This window comes from Antechinus flavipes, chromosome 2 (assembly GCF_016432865.1).
Source record: "Antechinus flavipes isolate AdamAnt ecotype Samford, QLD, Australia chromosome 2, AdamAnt_v2, whole genome shotgun sequence".
In the NCBI taxonomy this organism is placed as follows: Eukaryota; Metazoa; Chordata; class Mammalia; order Dasyuromorphia; family Dasyuridae; genus Antechinus; species Antechinus flavipes.
In genome coordinates this window covers 646,906,423-646,928,568 of record NC_067399.1, presented here as the reverse complement: position 1 = coordinate 646,928,568, position 22,146 = coordinate 646,906,423, and the positions used below count along the sequence as shown (strand labels likewise).

Sequence of the window (22,146 nt, the reverse complement as noted above, 5' to 3'; positions counted from 1 at the left end):
TCCTGGAAATTATATACCCATCTCCAAATGAACCTTATAGCTCCAATATCCCACCACTGTACTGTAAGGAGGGAAGTACTTCCATATTTCTTTTGAGGAGCCAATATTTATCAATTACTTCTTGTTTTTCCTCATTTTAGTGTTCTGATTTACATTATTGAAGTAATTATGAATTTCTCTATAGAATGATTGCATGAATTCATAACTCTACCAATAGGGCATTAATGTCTCAGTTTCTTCATATCTCCTTTAAAATTTGTCATTTTTCTTTTCCTTCACATTAGTCTATCTAATAGGCAGGAAGTAATACCTCAGGATTTTTAAAATTTGCATTTCTCCAGTCAGTAGTGAGTTTAGCACTTTTTAATATGGCTATAGATGGCTAGATGGCCTTGATTACTTCATCTGAAAACTGTTCATGTCTTTGATTATTTAGAACTTGGAAAATGGCTTTTATTTCTATAAATCTGACCCAATTCTCAAATGTTTGAGAAATAAGGCTTTTATCAGAGACACCTGCTCTAATTTTTTTCATTTTTCAGTTACTACTGCTTAACTGTATGGCCCTCCATTCTGTCTCCTCTTTTTTTCTATTTCTCCTCTCCTCTATTCTTCCTCAAAAGTGTTCTGCTTCTATTTTCTTCCCAAATTTCCCCTTCTATCATGTCCCATCTTTTATTTTATCTCCTTTCTCTCTTACTTTCCTATAGGATAAGATATATTTCTATATCTAAAGTAGTGTATATGTTATTCCCTCTTTGAGCCAATTCTGATGAGAGCAGCATTCACTCACTGTCCCTCATCTCCCCTTCTATTCCTCTACAGCAAAAGCTTTTTCTTTCCTCTTTTAATTTCTTTCATTCTATCTTTACCTGTCCATTTCTCCCAGTATATTCCTCTCTCACCATTTATTTTTATTTTCAATTTTGCATTTAACTCATACCTGTCTTTCTAACTGACCAAATAATAAGAAATTCTTTTAAGTTACAAGTATCATATTTCCAATTATAAACAGTTTAACCTTGTTAAGGCCTTTATGATTTCCTTTTTTTTTGTATGCTTTTTTTATGCTTCTTTTTAGTCCTGTATTTGAAAGTCAAATTTTCTGTTCAACTTTGCTCTTTTCATCAAGAATGCTTGAAAGTCCTCTATTTCACCGAATGCTCATTTTCTCTCAGTTTTGTTGGATAAGTGATTCTTGGTTGTAATCCTAGATCCTTTGACTTTTGAAGTATCATATTCCAAGCCACCTGCTTCTTTATGTAGAAGCTGTTAAATCTTGTATTATCCTGACTGTGGCTCCATGATATTTGAATTATTTATCTTTAGCTGTTTATGTTCTAGCATTTTTGACCTGGGAACTCTGGAATTTAACTATAATATTCCTGGAAGTTTTCATTTTGGGATCTCTTTCAGGAGGTATTTGGTAGATTCTTTCAGTTTCTATTTTATTCTCTGATTCTAGAATATCAGAGCAGTTTCCCTTAATAATTTCTTGAAATGATGTTTAGGCTCTTTTTTGATTGTAGCTTTTAGGTAGTTCAATAATTTTTAAAATTATTTCTCCTGGAGAAAGAATTTTTTCCCAGGTCAGTTGTTTTTCCAAGGAATTATTTCACATTGTTTTCCATTTTTTCATTAATTTTGGTTTTATTTTATTGTTTCTTACTTTTTCATAAAGTTATTAGTTCCATTTTCTCAGTTTTAATTTTTGAGGAATTATTTTCTTTAGTGAGCTTTTGTACCTCCTTTTCAACTTAGTCATTTCTACTTAATTTTTTTTTCTTCAGTAAATTTTAGTGCCTCTCATGTGGCCAATTTTTGTTTTTAAGGCATTCTTCTCCTCTTGGCTTTTTGTACTTCCTTTACCATTTGGCCTGTTTTTTTTTTAAGGCTGTATTTTCTTTAGTATTTTTTATGTCTCCTTTACTGAACTATTGGTTTGTTCTTTTCCATGATTTTGTATCACTCATTTCTCTTACAGTTTTCTCTCTCAGTTGATTTTCAAATCCTTTTTGAGTTCTTCCATGAGGTGATTTTGTTATCTTCTGAGTATATATTTTGATTTTCCTTGTCACCATAATAAGTTTGTATAGTCAGATTTTTTCTTTTGTTTACTCATTTTACCAGCCTGTTACTTGAATTCTAAGTTTTTGGTAAAGTGGAGCTCTGCTTCAAGGGGAGAAGCTACACTGTTATGAATTATAGGGGTTTTTTTCAGCCATTTTCAAAGACTCTTCTAGGGACCTGTAAATTTTTGGTTCTTCTAAAGTGGTGTGATCTAAGAAAATGTGTTAATTACTCTTCTGGCCTGTGCTATGTGAGTTATCAGATCTCTTTTCTGTTCTGGAATTGTGAGAATCCCTATTGCACCATGACTACAAGCTCTGGTGTTCTAGTAGTACTTCTTCTTGCCCTAAAACTGCCACCTGAACCTGAGTATGGGTGAAGCATCAGAGTTCTGCACCAGGACTAGCAAAGAAACCCATTTAATCTCTTTCTGAACAATTTTTTGACTCCTTTATTATCTATGGTCTGGGAGCTCTGGAAGCAGCCACTGCTGCTATTAATTCAATGACTCAAAAAGTCTGCTTCTGTTTTACTGAGACTGGGCCTGTGCCAGCTCAGCCTGAGCTAGACTGTGCTCTGCTCTCTGTTGCAATGTACCTTTTCTAACAACTTTCTAAATTGTCTTTGGCATCTATGGGCTGAGAAGTCTGGAAATAACCACTGCTGCCACTGATTCTGTCACCCAGAGGCCCATTTCTGATTTGCTGGAACCAGAAAAAAAGGACATCATTTTAGACCTGGGAGCTCTGGAATTTAACTGTCTTATACCATGCTCCAACCCAACTCTGTAGCAAAATATCTTCCCTGCCAACTTCTAACTGTTCTTGGACTGGGAATTTTTTTCACTTCATCTTTTTATGGCTTCTATGCCATAAAACTTATTTAGAGTCATTATTTAAAAGTATTTGAAGGGCCTTGGGGAAGAGATCAGGGAGTTCCTAACTTTACTCTGCTATCTTGTCTCTGCCTCTTCCCCTATCAGTCTCTTTATGTTTAGTCTGGATCAGCGCTTTCAAAGGTGTGAGGAACTTCTGGTAGGATGACTCCTTTTGTAAATGATCATTAGAAGTTTATCAATAACTTTTAATATATGAGAGTACCTTGAAGCACTGTAAAGTGAAGTGAATTGTATATGTTCACACATTTTGTATATGTCATTGGTAATAGTTGAACTCTAGGCTTCCAAACTCCAAAATCTATATGTCTATATGTAGTGTCTATATGTAATGCCAGTTTGCTTTTGAAGGTTATCATAATAATTGCTCTACCCATCTTTTTCAATGAGATTCGGATAGATGTAATGTCAGGACAAGTCACTAATCTGCTGTTATTTTAACGTTTTTCTTGAAGAGATACTGGAAGTTTTTAAAAAGATTAGTTTACCAGAAATAAAGAAGATATGAGTTTGAATCATTCATCAAGACATGGGAAACTCACAGTCTCAGTTTTCTTATTTTTAAACAGTGCTAACAATAGCATCTGCCACACAGGGTTGTCATGAGGATCAACTGAGAGGTAGTATGGCACAGTAGATAAAGAAGTTTCCCTATAACCAGGAAGACCAGAGTTCAAGTCCTGCTCTTTATACACACTTCTTGCCAGAGAAATCCATATTTATTCATTTGTGGCTTCATTCCATCCATCCTTTCCAGAAGATTGCCTATCCTCTATCATCTTTACTATTTTATTCATCTTCAATCTTTTTCTGTCCATTGGTTACTCCCTGGCTGCTTATAAATTCATTGATGTCTCTCTCATCTTTCATAAACCATCACTTGCTCTGTCTGTCCTTCTTAGTTATCGTCTTATATTTCTTCTACCTTTCCTGGCTTAACTCCTTGAGAAAGCCATCTACAACTTGGAGCTATAATTCCTCTCCTCTCATTCTTGTCTGAATTCTATGCTGTATGTCTTTGTTCAATTGAAACTGCTCTCTCTGTAACTCCCAATGATCTCTTAATTTTGAAATCTAAAAGTGTTCCCTCAATCCTTATCCTTGTCAACATTTTTTACAGATTCTGTCCTTGTTGATCTGTAGTAATAGGGGAATTAAGAAGAGTGAATTTTGGAGAAAAATAATGAATTCTTTTATAGATATATTGAATTTGAAATATTTTGGGGGTGGATTTGAGATATCCAATAGTCAGGCTGGTAATCAAGAGTGATTTTTACAATTATTATTATAGTCTATTGCAAGGTAAATATAATTAGTACTAGTTAAATTGCTCATAATCATTCAATCTACTGCTTATTACTTTTGCTCTTGCACTAAGGCCCTATTCTAGTGTTCCATTGTTATAAATGAAAATGATCTTGAGCTTTCATAGGCTAAGACAATGAAAGGCAAATTCTGGATCCTATAAAGACTGAAAATCTTCAGGTATGAGCCCATAGATATCTTCTGTCTGAAGATAAGCTTTACTCACCTTCCAAAAGACTCACCTTTAGTTTGACTGCTGAATAATTTCTTTCCTCTTGTGCCAGATTAAATTAGAGAAAGGTTAACTCTATTTGTAGAAGCAGTTCTCATAATAATATCAGATGTTCTCAATATATTGAATTATTATTATTAATATTAAACAGATAATAGCAATTGACAGGTAGATTATTGATGAAAGGATGATTGTCATCCAGAAGAAAAATTGTCAAATTGTGATAGCAATTTCTATTAAAGAAAGTAACCTTTAGGGTTTGTAAATGGTTTATTGATTAGGGAGTAAATTATGTTGTAATTATAACACAACATTCTTTGGATTTTTAAAGTTTGCTTTTTTCCCTTGCAAGAATCCTCAGAGGTAGGTAATATAAATACTATTGTCCCCATTTTACAGATGAAGATATTGATGAAAAGATATGATAAATGGTTACAGAATCAGCATCAGGTTTAGAACTGCTAGAATATTATCCTTTCCACTGCACCAGGCTGACTCCCAGAATAATTGAATTCAATTTACTTTAACAAACAATTGTTGAGAGTCCATCATATCACATGTATGGTATCTGGCACTAGATGTTTATTGAAGTATGAAAGATGACAGTGGAATTTTTTTTATTCCTAGGAAAGTTCTTGTTATTCAAACTACATCACATGTTCTGCTTATGCTTTTGTCACTCAGATATTATTGAAGATTGATAACTCCCCATTGTGTACTTGACATCAGAAAATCTTTGATTAAATCTCTGATAATTTCTTAAAAGCTATTTTAATTGGTTCTTTTTTTATGATGGAGTCTGTAAATTTCCCTCCAGGTTTTCTTTTGCCATTTGTCAGAATGAAAGATCTGAATAAGTGTCAATGTGTGAGCAGAGTACATATGAAATAGGGAACTGCCTTCCAGATGAATATAATGGTGACTCTCTGGTCTCTCTGCCTTTTCTTCTTTATCTTCCTTGTAGATAAGTATCACTGATCTTTAAGAACTAAGTTGCTAGGCAGCCAGGTGCAGTGTTTCTGAATAGATGCTTATTTTTGGTTGCAGAGTGGAGCAGGAATGTTAGAGTAAGCATTTAAATTACATGAATATTTATTTTTCAAGAAGTGGAGTTTACAAATACAGCTCTAAACCCCTGATAGTCACTTTCTATTCCTTCTAGCTGACACCTTTTCTCTTCTAACTCCACAATTAAAAAATACGCCATTTCAAAATCTGTTTCTCTAAGATATGGTTATGAGTGATGTGGGAAGAAAGTTCTTATTCTTCAAAGAAGTTCTCTTATTTGCTTAATTTTCTGCTTAACTGGCTTCTTTTTTAAGGCTTAAATTGTATTTTAAAAATTATTAAGCATTTAATGTTTTTTTTTTCCCACTGCCTCCCGAGGAATATAAAAATCAAACCCCTTGTAGCAAATATTTGTATAGTCAAGAAAAATAAATTCACTCATTGGTTACATTGTTAGATGCATGTTCCATTCTGCATATTGAACAAAGTATTCAGTATAAATAGAATGGCATACTATGGTGCTTATAAGGAATGCCAAAAAGAACAGTTTCAGAATAATCTGCTACTTTCCATCCTTATTTGTTGCATTTAGATCCAGATCATGTAGATTTGGACTTAAATGAGTGAGCAGGAAGAAAGCACATGAAGATTAAGGAAAAATGAACTCAGTGATCATGCAGTCCTTAGTAGATCACTACAGATTCTTGTAGTGCCATAACTCTATTCTCAGAAATTCAAAGTCTTATTTTCTCCTGAGTTTTCTTGAATTAACAGATTAGAACTGGTAAGAAGTATTTCATGCAAGTATCTCCTTATAGGCTGTCACTGTGGTTTCCTGTTCATAGTATGGAATGTCTCATTGAGAGTGTTCTTGGTTTGTTCTGTGTTTGAAAGGGGCACAACAAGATTGGGCACGTGCCTTGTCCTGGCAGTCACAGTTGAGACAGAGCAGAATCAGGTAGATGGTAAGAGCAATCCTTATTCCCAGAACTCTTGAGGAGACATTCAGAGGATGGATTTGGAGCCGTGAAAAACAGCCATTGTACTTTGTACTTTCATGCATCCATAGCCATAGTTCTACTAAGAGTGTATTTTGATTAAAAATTTTAAGCTTGATTGTTCTTTCAATCTTATTCCCTTCCACCATCCAGAAATTAGAGTTCAATAAAAATTTTATGACTAGATAAATAGATAAAATTCTATGAGCTTTTCCTTAATTGTTTTGAATTACATGTGTGGTAGCTAGGTGAGCCAGTTCATAAGAAAGCAGCTGTAAGGGAAGAACTAGAGTGCATTCAGTGAAAGACTGTCACTGTTCCAGTGTTCTCATTTTTCTGGGTGGACTCTGTAGAAAAGAAGGATATAATAGTCTCTTCACTGTATATCTATTTCTAATCCATTCAAGTCCTTCTCTCTCTACTTCCAATATAAAAATGCTAAAGTCAGTGATTTGGTCTTTTAGTCAACAAACATGGGTCATATACAAGGCCTTGTATTCAGTACTTTTAGGAGTGATCTATAAATATAAATTATGCTCTTCAGATAATGCCATTTCCACAGCAATATGTCCCATCCATTCTCCATGGACTCTCTTGCAGTGGCAAGGAACAATTGATTTGGGAATGCACCTTTGGGAAATGGGCCACCAAAATTGCTCTCAAGACTGGTTTCCCTATGTGGTTTGTTTGGGTAATATAATAACTGCCTTTCTCAACATTGTGATTGTTTGGTACCTCCATTCTGTTCTTTTTATTCCTTTCAGAGATCACCTCTGATTCCCTTGAATTAAGTGACTCAATATTTTGTTTAGCCTTCTTTTATTCAAATTCTTCCATCCTGAGATGATGAATCCAACTCACAGGAGGAGAATGAATTAGCAAGCAGAGTTAGTTTAGCTCTTGATCTGGCTTTGCAATCGAGATCATAGGATTATAGACATATTGCTTCACTCACCTTGGCTTCAACATTTATAACTTGAAAAAAACTGAACTAGATCAGAGCCCTTAATTTGGGCTTCATGAACATTTAAACAAAATCCTTGATAACGACATTTCAATATCATTGATTTCCATTGTACTTTTCTTATTTGGCAGCACCTACATCTGCTGAACTTTTGAGCTGCCTTTGATGTCGTTTAACGGTTCCAGCGGCATGTTTTTGTAGATATGTCTATTGACCCACGATTCAGTACTAAGATTATTTAACCTTTACCTCTCAGCAAATTTCATTCAACTCCTGTTTTTATTCTGTTTTTCAGTAGTCAATTCCATTTGATCCAATTCGCTCAACAAACATTTATCAGTTTTTTTTTTCACTTTGTGGCCAACTCTTTTTGAGCCGTTTTGGGTTTTCTTGGAAAAGATACTAAATTGGTTTTGCATTTTCTTCTCCAATTTATTTTACCAATGAAGAAAATCAAGCAAACAGGATGTAATGATTTGCCTAGTGCCACTTAATAAGTTTCTGAGATTAAAGTTAAGTTTTTTCTGACTCCAGGTTCAGTATTCTATCCACAGGGGTACCCAGTTGCCCAGATATTTTTCACGTGCCTGCTATATGCCAGGATCTGTGTTAGATTTTGTTTTTAAGGAGATGAAAACATCATAGTGGTTGCCCTTAAGGACTTTCACATTCCCAAGGGAGGAATACAACCCGTGTCTAAGAGTAGATGCAAAATACTAATGTTATGTAGTATGTACTATATACCAAGTTCTAAATTATTAGGTGATATGTACTACAGTATTATGTAGTATGTACTACATACAAAGTACTGCTGTATAATATAATATAATATATGCTACAGTGTTATGTAGTATGTACTTAACACAAAGTCCTACAGTATTATGTAATATGTACTACAGTTATATAGCATGTACTACCTACAAAGAACTGCAGTATTATGTAGTATGTGTTACAGTGTTCTGTAGTATGTACTATACACAAAGTACTACAGTAGTTATGTAGTTTGATTTCAAGAGATAGAGAATAACCAGTAATAACTGGATGTAGGGCTGCAGAGATCAGTCCAAGCATTATGTGGGAAGTGATCATGAAACAAAGCTCTGAATGAAGCCGGGCAATTTATTGAGGGTACACATTCTAAATATGGGACAGGTCTGGGAATAGGCAGAGAGGAAATAGATTGGATATTGTGGATAGAGAATTACTAGTTGGTCAGTTTAATCAAAATGAAGAATCTGTAAGTCAAGGGATATGAAATAGGCATAGGTCTGAAATTTTAAAAGGGATTTAAATTGCTAGTCTTAGGGTTTTGTCTTTTTATCTTACAAATTTTTAAGCAGTGCAGGATTTTTTTAAAAAGAAAATCTCTGTTGATCCACTACTGTGACAGTGACATTAGGTGATGTTAGGATGATACTTATACTATACTTGTACATAAGATAATCTTTCAAAGAATAGTGAACATTTATATAGCTCTTATACCATATGCCAAGTACTTTACAAATATTGTTTCATTTGATCCTCAAAACCAACCCTATGAGGTTGGTGATATTATTATGTCTCTAGATACTGCAATATCTTTGCCAAGCAATCTCTAAATATCACTCAGACACACTAGGAAAATGACTAAAAATGGAGATATAGAGGTCAGGGGCATAGCGTTTCATGATTGGGGTTTAGCCAGTAGAAAGACATGGCATTGGGAGATAGAATGTCATTTTCAAGGATCAGGAAGAATCATAAAGGATGTGGAGGTGAGCAAACTATAAGACCACCAGAAAGTTAGGAAAGAGAACAGGTTGCAGGTTTAAATGCACAACAAACACTTTTATAATTATTTCTGGAGTTAGTATGGAGCCAATGGAAGTCAATGGAAGGGACAGGTAGGTGACATAGTCATGGCTGTGTCTTAAAGAAACACTTTGGCAGCTAAGTAAAGGATGTATTGGAGTAGAAAGATACTGGAAACATCAAAACCAGTTAGAAGGTTGTTTCTGTCATTCATATGAAAATTGATAAAGGTCTGAACTAGAATTGTGGCTCTCTAAGTGGAGAGAAAGGAACATATTTAAGAGTTATGATGAGAGCAGAAATGGCAAGATTTAGTAACAGATTTGATAAGTGGAATGAATGAAAATGAAGAATCAAAGATGATACAAAATTTGCAAGTCTGAGGGAATAGTAGGATATGTAGTAATTCTTCATTAGTAACAGAAAAGTTTAGAGGATGGAAATGAGTTACCCACTGGCCTTTGTGGGGAATTAAGAATTTAATTGCCCAGTAGTAGATTAAGCCTCAATATAAATGTATGTTAGAGAGGGGACATAGTGACTTCAATTAAATTCACTTTGAGGTACAAATAGTCATTATTGGGTTCTTTTTGTGAAGTTATTTTATGGAGACATTCTGAGTTCTTTCTAAAGAGAGAACACTAAGAATATGAATATATGGGAAGTTGGGACAGTCAAAGGAAGACAGAAGACAGTCAAAGTTGAATAAAGTAAAATAAATTTTTAAATAATCAGAAGTATTAAAAGCTGTTAAAAACACATGCTGACTAATTTAATTTTTAATAAGAGAGTATTTGCTTCCTGAACCTAGGTAGACTTCTACTCTTTAGACTGCAAGGGAGAGAGCCAAGATTTCTGCTCTATGAACTATACAGATCTGTACACATATGTTGTATTTAAGATATACTTTAACATGTTTAACACATATGAGACTGCCTGCCATCTAGGGGAGGGGGTGGAGGGAGGGAAGGAAAAAGTTGGAACAGAAGTAAGTGCAAGGGACAATGTTGAAAAATTACCCATGCATATGTTCTGTCAATAAAAAAAAAAAACTATAATAAAATAAATAAATAAAAAAGAATAAAAAAATTTCTGCTCTATGTTGAACATTATTTATTGTTTTAGGATGAGATTACTATATAGATCAATCACTTATTATGAGGATAGTGGAGTGATGTGGCCCTTTCTTGGAAGGAGTGTAGAGGAGAAATAGGTAGCTTTCATAACTTGCTGTGGGGGGGATAGCCAACCAACCATGATGAACTTTAATAGCCTTTAGGGATTTAATAAATAAAGTTGGAAAAAAACTAGAGAACTTTCCCTTCTGAATCTCAAGACTCTGAAAAAAAGGAGGGCAACACCATTTTGACTAAATTCATTTTGGTTTTAGTGATGAGTAAACAAACTCTGAGTCATATAGGAGAAAAATCCTTTAAAACTCAGTTGTCTGCAATTTCAGTCATATCAAAGCCATATCTAAAACTTTTGGGCAATCCCTGTTCAGGGATATCAGAGATCCAAGACACATTTCAGAAATGTGATGTCTATAATAATGAGGCAGCTGTTCTGTATTGGGAGTTGGACTGTAGCTCATTTGTTTAAACTCCCATCAAAAAACCCAGAAACATAAAAGAACAAGCTTTTACAGTGCAATGGAACTGAGTCTACCATCTTCAATTGCAAAATCAATAGAGATATTAAAGATGCATGTCATGAAGATGCTGAAATAATACGTACATGTAAGATCTGCTCCCAGTTCATTTGATATATCTATCAAGGAATTAATAGGATGGAATCCACTGCCCTGGGGTTTTGAAGGCTGAGCAAATGGAGTATAAGCTCTTAGAGACCATAAAAATGGGACCGTTCTGGTGATGGCCTCTCAATTTATCAAGCAAAATGGCTGCCCAGTGATTAATGGAGTTTAAAAATTAATGGCAATTCACAATGACTACTTGCTAAGGCATCAAGGGGTTGTAAAATTATTGGTATATTTACATTGCTATAGCTATTACCTATATAATTTCACTGATTCTACTTATTTAAAGGTTTATAAATTTCTTTAGGTCTTCTCATGTCTCTTTATAATTGTCATATCTTTTACAACACAGTAATATTCAATGCAATCATATAGATAATTTATTTAGAAAAATCAATGGATACTTACTTTTTTTCTAGTTCACCGCTGCTGTAAATATTTTGGTTTAAACTGGGTTTTTCTATTGGTGGTCTCCTTTGATGAGAGAGCTTCTAGTCTGGGGGAGGGGGATGAATACTACCTGTTTCATTTTTCCTGGGAGTTGAGGCAGAAGGACCAATGTGCTCATCAGCATAATGTTGGAGTCAGATGCTCAAGTGAAAGCCTTGGGTTTGTCATCATTTATTTTCCTTCATCTTTTTGAATGGTTTCTTCTCCCAAATCTATCAGGAAATAATCTGAAAAAATCCATAATTAAAGGGGTGCAGACACTTTATTAGTCTTCTGTTGTTAATACTATGGAAACACTTAGATTTTTAATGAAGTCCTTATTTGGATTTGTAAATCATTCCAACAATGGTTATGACTTAGGCCAATGCTCACCAGTGGAAAAGGGAAGCTGGAGTTTATGTAATTTCTAGGAATTTATCTAAGGTTGATTGCAGTATGCATAAATGGGAAGCTAGAAATGTGACTATGAATTAGAATTCTGCAGGCCTTAAATATAAAGAGAAGGAGTTTGTGTTTTATCCAAGAGGCAACAACCAATCCTTAAGTGTTTTTGATTATTGGAGCAACATGGTGATTTTTTGGGTAGCTATCTGACTAAAAGATTGGGACTTTTTCTACGATTCTAAAATCTACTTGGAGAGTGGGATGTTTTGTATAGCATTAAATTTTGGAGACTGTCTTGAAACAGTGGGCTAAGTTGTAGGAATCAGGAATAGACCATGAACAGAATTGGGGATACATGTGCTTAATCAAGAAGGGATCAGTGAATACTTATTTGTAATGGGCAGTTATACCTTTGCCTTTTCTCCTTTGTACTACTTTTAGCTCCAGCAAATATCTGCAAATGTAGTTCTATAATAAGCTTCTAAAATTTAATTTTTATGAGCAGTTAGCAACATTATATTTGTATAATTGAATTCCACACTTTTGGTATTTTTAGATTTACATATGCAATTATCTAATAGTAGGACAGTTCATTGGTTTTTGTCAATGTGCCTAATTGGCACATTGGGAGGAAATAATTAACTCATTATTTTCATTAACCAAATTGAAATTTATCCTTTTTGTCAATTATTTTAAAAATATTATGCAAATTGGTCCCTAGGTTTTATCAAAGGTGTTCATAGAACAAAAAAGGCTGTTTAGATCTGTTCTAGTGAGACTACTAGATCTGGGCAACAAAATGAGAGAAGCACACTTGATTTTGATCTTTCCAATGGACAAGGCTGCTATAAGCTAGAGAGATAAGCATCCAATCCAAGAGTAGCAACTTGCTTGTTAGGATATATACAAATATTTATATGTCTTTCCCGTTATTTAATGATTCAACTTTTCTAGGATGTGAGTCGTAGTAATAGTAGTAGTAGTAGTAGTAGTAGTAGTAGTAGTAGTAATAATAGTAGTAGTAGATGTTGTAGTAGTAGTAGTAGTAGTAGTAGTAGTAGTAGTAATGGTAGTTAGTAGTAATGATAGTAATAGTATCAGTAGCAGCCCTTTTCTTTGAACAATAAAAGAACCTGGACTTCTATGCATAAAGAGGGATATACAGGGATACACATGAAAAAATATAACATAGAGGGGATATAGCACAAAGCCAGAGAAAGGGGGAGAATATGCAAACTGACTTGTGCCTTCATTCCCAGAGTTCCCAACACTGAGACTGGTTAGTGGTCACCAACATTGTGCTGGGAGGTTTTTCACAATGGCATATGGGGAAGTGTCTGTGACAAAAGTCTATGTAACATCTCTTTGGACATCATATGCAAACAGCTGGAGTGTGGAGATCAAGGACTACAGAAGTCTAATAAAAAACTTGCAGTCAACTTACAAATGTCTTGTTGGGTCATATTCAGTGTCAGAAGCAGTTTGGCATCTTTCTCTGGCATTGCCCATCTGGACTTGGATAGCAACGTCCTTGCCATCCTGAACATGAGGTCTGGCTCAATTGTGATGATGATTTCTCTGTAAGAGCTCTGAGCTGGGGTAGGCAGAATAGGGCAGGGGAAGATGAAGCATTAGATATTCATTTGAGGCTTGGTCTTTGTAGGAAGTCTAGAATGAAATACTCGAGCACAACAAACACACGCAATTGCTCAGCTTTCCACATTTTCACAGAATTCACTTAATAATTGTTTCATTGAATGAATTCCCTCTCCCAAGTACCTCTTCATTTGGATGTATCAATGACCAATTTCACTGTAAATGATTAATTGCTTTAATTTTTAAAAAAAAATGTTATTGCTTTTGCTTTGGGTAGCTTATTAAATTTTATTAATTGATTATATGGTTATGAATTATGGCATATGGTACATATGATATGTGGATGAAATGATTATATTTATATATTTTTTCATTCTGAGACTAACTTTTATTAGCAAAATTACAGAGAGAACATAGCTATAGTAAGAAGAGGGAAAGGATAAATACACATTTTATTTACATCAGAATTTTGCTGAGGGCTGATCTGTACTGATATCTTCATTTCACCTTTTTCTACAAATAGCAGTTTTTAATTAATAATACTCCTATACACACATCCTTATGAGTCCTATTCCTTGTTGGAGGGGATGTGGGAAAACAGGGACACTGATACATTGTTGGTGGAATTGTGAACACATCCAGCCATTCTGGAGAGCAATTTGAAACTATGCTCAAAAAGTTATCAAACTGTGCATACCCTTTGATCCAGCAGTGTCTCTACTGGGCTTATACCCCAAAGAGATACTAAAGAAGGGAAAGGGACCTGTATGTGCCAAAATGTTTGTGGCAGCCCTGTTTGTAGTGGCTAGAAGCTGGAAACTGAATGGATGCCCATCAATTGGAGAATGGCTGGGTAAATTGTGGTATATGAATGTTATGGAATATTATTGTTCTGTAAGGAATGACCAGCAGGATGAATACAGAGATGACTGGTGAGACTTACATGAACTGATGCTGAGTGAAATGAGCAGAACCAGGAGATCATTATATACCTCAACAATGATACTGTTTGAGGATGTATTCTGATGGAAGTGAATCTCTTTGATAAAGAGAGCTAATTCAGTTTCAATTGATCAAGGATGGGCAGAAGCAGCTACACCCAAAGAAAGAACACTGGGAAATGAATATAAACTGCTTGCATTTTTGTTTTTCTTCCCGGATTATTTATACCTTCTGAATTCAATTCTCTCTGTGCAACAAGAAAACTGTTCGGTTCTGCACACATATATTGTATCTAGGATATACTGTAACCTATTCAACATGTAAAGGATTGCTTGCCATTTGGGGGAGGGGATGGAGGGAGGGAGGGGAAAAATCGGAACAGAAGTGAATGCAAGGGATAATGCTGTAAAAAATTACCCTGGCATGAGTTCTATCAATAAAAAGTTATTAAAAAAATGAGTCCTATTCCTTCTTAGAATTGTTTCATGCTAAGACAACTAAAAGAGGGTTTCTGCATTGAAGTAGACCATTTCCTTGAAAACACATTTATTTTTCATGTATTTTGGGGTATGGAAAGTTGTAATGGGCTGAGGCTTGAGTTGATGCACTGAGGTCCCAAGCACATGAGGCTAAATAGTAATTGGACCATAATCTATTAATATATAAGCTTGGAGAAAGAATGGCCCCCGCCCACCCTTTGTGCAAGTCCTGATGTGTTGTATAGGAAATGACGATTTTGGTGGATGGAGGCAGGGGAGTGGCAAAGGAAGGGGAAGGAGAGACTTTTGGGATTGCTATTGCGAGGGTTTGCTCAGGTCAGATCGCTCTCTGTTAGCTGGCTTCCTGTCGCAGCTGCCCATATTGCTATAGCAATCTTTCTTGCCCATATTGCTATCGCAATCTTTATTCACCTCTTCACTTCAATAAATATTGAAGATTTTTTCCTTAACCTGAATTCCTGACTCCGGCTGATTTTAAATACGCGATCATTACAGAAAGTCAAATAATATTAGGATATAAACTCAGATTGATGAATTCTTAAGCCAAGAGAGATAGAATTTTGGAAATTGTTTAGTTCAAACTCTTCAGTTTGCAAGTAAGAAAATGGAGATCACAGAGGGGCAGAGTTAAGACAGAAATTCAGATCTCCTTTTTCCACTTCCAGGATGCTTTCCATTATACTGCACAGACTTATTCTATTGAATTCAAGCAAGTTTTTTTAAAATTTAGCACACAGCACTAGTTGATGGGGAATCAAAGATAAAATGAGACATCTTTTAATTATTATAGTGAAAAGAACTTAAGAGAAAATGTGGATATTAATATAATATGGCATAATGGAATGATCAGAGAAGGAATTTGAATCTGGCTCTGCTGACAGAACCAGAGTCTGTGATATTGAATAAATAGTCCCTTCTCTTTGATCCTTGCTTTTGTATTTGTAAAATTAGGGATATAGATCAATCTAAATGTCTTTTCCAATTTATAATCTATAATCATAAATATTTGAAAGGAAGCAGTATTACAGGATTGGAAAAAGGAAAATATCATATTTTTCTAAAAGGAGAGTACAATAAAATCTAAAAATCATAGGCAAGTGAACTTAATTTCTTTTTTTTTTTTGTATTGATTTATTAAAATTATAACTTTTTACTGACAGAACCCATGCCTGGGTAATTTTTTTACAATATTATTCCTTGCACTCACTTCTGTTCTGACTTTTCCTCTCCCTCTCTTCACCCCCTCCCCCAGATGGCAAGCAGTCCTATACAAGTTAAATATGTCACAGTATATCCTAGATACAATATATGTGTGTAGAACTGAACAGTCCTCTTGTTACACAGGAAGAATTGGATTCAGAAGGTAAAAATAACCTGGGAAGAAAAACAAAAATGTAAGCAGTTTACATTCATTTCCCAGTGTTCTTTCTTTGGGTGTAGCTGCTTCTGTTCATCCTTGATCAATTGAAACTGAGTTAGAGCTCTTTGTCAAAGAAATCCACTTCCATCAGAATACATCCTCATACAGTATCATTGTTGAGATATTATATAATGATCTCCTGGTTCTGCTCATTTCACTCAGCATCAGTTCATGTAAGTCTCTCCAAGCCTCTCTGTATTCATCCTGTTGGTCATTTCTTACAGAACAATAATATTCCATAACATTCATATTTACCCAGCCATTCTCCAATTGATGGGCATCCATTCGTTTTCCAGTTTCTAGCCACTACAAACCTGGCTGCCACAAACATTTTGGCACATACAGGTCCCTTTCCCTTCTTTAGTATCTCTTTGGGGCATAAGCCCAGTAGAGACACTGCTGGATAAAAGGGTGTGAACAGTTTGATAACTTTTTGAGCATAGTTCCAAATTGCTCTCCAGAATGGCTGGATGTATCAGTGGACTTAATTTCAATTACAGGTAAAATTTTAGTATGTACTATTAAAAAGATGTTTGTTGAACAACTCAAAAAAGAAGCACTGAGTAGAAAGAGCCACTCTGATGCTATCAAGAAAAGGTCTTGTTAGATTAATTTTCTTTCTTTCCTTCTTTCCTTCCTTCCTTCCTGCCTTCCTTCCTTCCTGCCTTCCTTCTTTCCTTCCTTCCTTCCTTCCTTCCTTCCTTCCTTCCTTCCTTCCTTCCTTCCTTCCTTCCTTCCTTCCTTCCTTCCTTCCTTCCCTCTTTCTTTCCTTCTTTCTTTCCTAGATTTTTATGGAATATTTGATGAACTCTTTTATGCTATTCAATACTGCAATTTGTTTTTATGTTTCTTGATCTTAACTTTTAAATATCAAAAGTCTGATCCTAACTTGTGGAAGAATTTCCTGACTTCCCAATTTTCTTTTTTTTTTCTATTTATAATAGTTGGCACTTAATATCTGTTGATCTGAGTTGAAAAGAAAATAATTATTAGGATAACAAATTTACATATTCACAGAATGTGAAAAACCCTAGAAAATTATCTGTCTTTTGACACATAACTAACAAAAGGAATAGTTTAAGAAGCCTGAAACACCAAATAACTCTGGCTTCTCTTACTGTTCAAATACTGTTCAAATATTTATATATGAATGAATATAGTGTTCAAGTAGACATTTTAAAAAGGATTAGCATTATGTACAATAAAGTTGACATGATAGAATTTGATTTTGCTAAACTATAATACAGAATATTTGTGGACAAATTAACATTTTTCTGAAATAATTTCTGTTAACAGATTCATAATCAGCATATTTCTTTAATGACTGAACAAGTACATCTAGTAGATATTCACCTTGCATAAACTTTTATACGTCATTCAATGATTTGCTTATTCTGTGATCTGTAACCCTATTTTTTAGAAAATGGTATGTTCTTTTTTAATGATTAATTAATTGGTTTATTTATTTACAAAGCATATGCATAAGTAATTTTTCCAACATTGATCCTTGCAAAACCTTTTGTTCCAAATTTTCCCCACCTTCCCCCTACTCTCTCCCCTAGCTGGCAGGTAGCCCAATACATGTTACCTATGTTGAAATACATGTTAAATCCAATGCATGTTTACATATTTATTCAGTTATCTTGCTGCATAAGAAAAATCAGATCTAGAAGGAAGGAAAAGAAAAACTGAGAAAGAAAACAAAATTCAAACAAATAACAATAGAGAGTGAGAATTCTGTGTTGTTTTCTACGCTTTGTTCCCATGGTTCTCTTTCTATATGTAGATGGCTTTCTTCATCACTGCACAGATAGAATTGGTTTGAGTCATCTCAATATTGAAGAGAGCCACGTCTATCAGAATTGATTATTGTATAGTCTTGTTGCCATGTATAATGATCTCTTGGTTCTACTCACTTCACTCAGCATCAGTTCATGTAAGTCTCTCCAAGCCTTTTTGAAATCATCCTGCTGATCTTTTCTTATAGAATAATAATATCCCATAGCATTCATATACTATAATTTCTTAAGTCATTCACCAATTGATGGGCATCTACTCAGTTTCCAATTTCTTGCCACTACAAAAAGGGCTGACACAAACATTTTTGCACATGTGGGTCCCTTTCCCTCTTTTAAGATCTCTTTGGAATATAAGCACACTGCTGGGTCAAAGGGTATGCACAGTTTGATAACTTTTTGTGCATAGTTCCAAATTGCTCTCCAGAATGGTTGGATCCATTCACAGTTCCATCAACAATGTATCAGTGTCCCAGATTTCTGACATCTCCTCCAACATTTGTTGTTATCTTTTCCTGTCATCTTAGCCAATCTGACAGGTGTGTAATGGCATTTCAGAGTTGTCTTAAATTGCATTTTTTCTGATCAATAGTAATTTGAAGTACCTTTTCATGTGACTACATATAGTTTAATTTCTACATCTAAAAACTGTCTGTTCATATCCTTTGACCATTCATCAGTTGGAGAATGGCTTGATGTTCTTATTTTTTCTGATCTTCCTTTGGTTCCAATGTGTTAGAAGATGGGCTATTCGAACAACACTGTCAGTAGTGTTTACATGCTGTTCTCAGCTCTACTAGCTCACTTAATTTCAATTCACAAATCTTTAGGATTGATTATCAGGTTAATTTCAGAAGGCTGGGACAGTACTGCTACAGTCATTGTGCTGGTGTGCACATGGACTTGTTTTTCAGTCTTTGGCACTTGCTATACTCATTGCACACCTCCTTCAAACTTCATTTGTCTATAAGCTTCTGGTCCCCCAATGCTGGCAGATGCATGTCTTGGGCCACTTATTTCACTGGGAAAATATTCCAGTACTTCAAATGCTATTTTTATACGCAGCATATCGCTGGTACATATCAAACATCTCTGCAGTGAACAGCATAGCTTCTTGACCACCAACTCCAGCAGTTAATTCCAAGATTAAGTCATTTTCATCTGTTTCTTCTGAGGGAATCAAAAGTAAGATTATATTTTGCTTTAATTTGATTAATTCTTTCTTATAGGATATTATTTCACTTTCTGCAAGTTTCCTTATGTCTTCATTCTCATCCTTTAAGCAACTGCTCTGTCTCCTAAGACTTCTGTTCCTTCTCCTCAGTCTTTGGGCTGCCATTGCCCAAAGTTCCGGTCCCTGTACCTGGGACAGGGCCTGGAACCTGGATTTCACCAGGTGTTCAAAGAAACTTCTCATGGCCCCACTGCTGGCAAAGAGTTCCTCCAGCTGAAGGCTGCCAGAGCTCACCGGCCAACTAAGGGCCCTGACTAGTGTTCCACCAGCCCATAGATATCAAAAGGCTCATGACTTCCAAATTTTAAAATGAAGGAGGTTTTAATCAACACCACAGACAGCAAACACCAGTCTTCCCAGTTTGAACTTAGCAATTTATCCCCTATCTGACAAGTGCCATAAACCCTCTTTTTATCAAATCATCAGTTTTATTATCAAAGCAGATATTCATTGTTTGCTACTTTCCTTGCCATTATCACAATGTTTGAGCATAACAGATCAATAATTTTCTCTCTTTAGCAATATCTCTATATTTGGTTGTTCATTCACCACAGCATCACATTTCTTTAGTTTGTATTTTATCAGAGTCAGTAAGGAGCCAATAGCGCTTATTGAGACTTGGAATGAATGTGGAGGGAGAGATAATAAGTTTTAAATATATTGAATTCAATATTCCTACAGAACATGTGATAAGAAATTTTCATTTCTTAATTCAAGAGAGAAACTAGGGCTGGATATATGGATCTGAGAACTATTTGTATAAAGATAATGATTAAATTTATGGAACTTGGTGAAATAATGATAGAGAGAATGTAGAAAAAGAAAAGAAGGTACAAGGCAGATTCTTGGTAGTGTGGAGGTTGAAATCTACAATAACTTAGGAAACAAAGGTTTGAGCTTCTTAGCATATTAATTTATTAAACTATGCATGCCAATTGCATAACATATCAGGGCCAGACTCAACTTGGCTTTAGATGCCAAATATAGGGAGAAACAGATTTTATGTATTAAAAGAAAACAATTATCTGAATATATACTAGAACACAAGATTAATTAATCTGATTTCTAATTGAAGGAAAAACTGGGGACTTTTTGAGTTGGTAGGGAAAGACAGAACCAGTGCAGTTTCCTGAAATCCAAAAAAGAGGTGTCCCACCCTTCTACTCACCCAAATATCTGTGTTTAATTAAATAAAAAAAATAGTAACTAATTGACCAGAACAGGGCCAGTTTTCAGATAACATATATAGGTTGATTGAGATATATGCTTTTTATATAATAATATTTTACACCCCCAATTACACATCAAAACAATTTTTAGTATTACTTTGGACAAGATTTTGAGTTACAAATGTTTTCTTCTGCTGCTCCCATCTTCCTGAAATAGTAGACAGTTTGATATAGCTTATGCGTGTGCTATCATGTAAAATGTATTTCCATATTTAGTAACATTTGTGAAAGAATAAATAGATCAAAAGGTAAAAATGAGAATGAATAAAATAAATGAAAAAATATACCTCATTTTACATTTAGAATCTAGCACTTTTGAATCTGGATGTAGAGAGCATTTTCATTTTTGAGTCCTTTGTACTTATCTGGGACCATCGCTTTGCTGAGAAGGGCTGAGTCTTTGATTGTTGATCAGCCCATAATATTGCTGATACTGTGTACAATGTTTTTTTTTTTTCTCCTCTGAGTCTGCTGATTTCACTTTGCATCAGTTCATACAAAGCATTCCATGTTTTTCTGAAATCTTCCTGTTCATCATTTCCTATTGTACAATAATATTCCCTTACAACTTGTTCGGCCATTCCCCAATTGATGGACATCCCTTAAATTTCCATTATTTTTCCACCATGAAAACACTTTACATAAACATTCTTGTTAATGTAGATCCTTTCCCCTTTTTAAATGATCTTTTTGGGATGCAGTTTTAGTAGTGATATTGCTGGATTAAAGAGTATGCACAATTTACTTACCTTTGAGCATAGTACTGATGTCTTATTTGTGCAGAGGTCAATGGGGTGTCTCTGTTCTCCCCAGACTACACTGAAATATGTGTTATTTTGACTACTGGATGGTATCTGTTGCCCAGGGTTATGCTGAAATATGCCCAGAAAGTTACTATTTTTTTTTGGACTATAGAATTTTTTGGGAAAAAAATCATATGAAATATATCTGGAGATTTCAGATGACATGAATTTATAAAAGGGCCTTGAATATGAATGATCTTTAAAAATATATTCTTATAAGTAAGGAATGGGTTCTCTTTTCAACTTCCAAAAAGAAACAGAAAACTGCCTGTGAAAATGTCTATGACTTTATTGATGAGAATTCACTAAATAAAAATTATAAGAAAATTGAGGAAAGAGAATTGAAGATTATGGATAATGCAGAAGAAACAATGTATGATAATGCTGCCAAAATTGATGATATACAGATAAAGGAGAAGAGAAGATGGCCTCTTGCTCAGGTTTGTAGAATAATAATGTGTCCTGCATTTGCACTTCACAAGATATTTTTCCAGGCATTTATGCGTGAGTGTGTGTGTGTGTGTGTGTGTGTGTGTGTGTGTATGTGTGTGTATATGTGTGTGTGTGTATGTAATTTCCTTTGTTCATCAAAACACTATTAGGTGTATATTATCACATTACAATCTTGCACAGTAGGAAAAGCATTGGATTTTGGAGGCAATTGACCTTAGTTTTCTCAACCCATTATTTAATTGCAATGTGACCTCTTGCCCTTAGTTTCTTTATCATCTTAAAGAGAAGTTTGGATCTCTGGTATTATTTTATTTTAA

The 22,146-nt window shown here is 34.7% G+C and overlaps 1 pseudogene; it reads right to left on the bottom strand.

Annotated features, from left to right (window-relative positions):
• Window positions 1-2,701: 2,701 nt before the first annotated feature.
• LOC127546987 (peptide chain release factor 1-like, mitochondrial) lies at window positions 2,702-19,617 on the bottom strand (annotated as a pseudogene).
• Window positions 19,618-22,146: the final 2,529 nt, after the last annotated feature.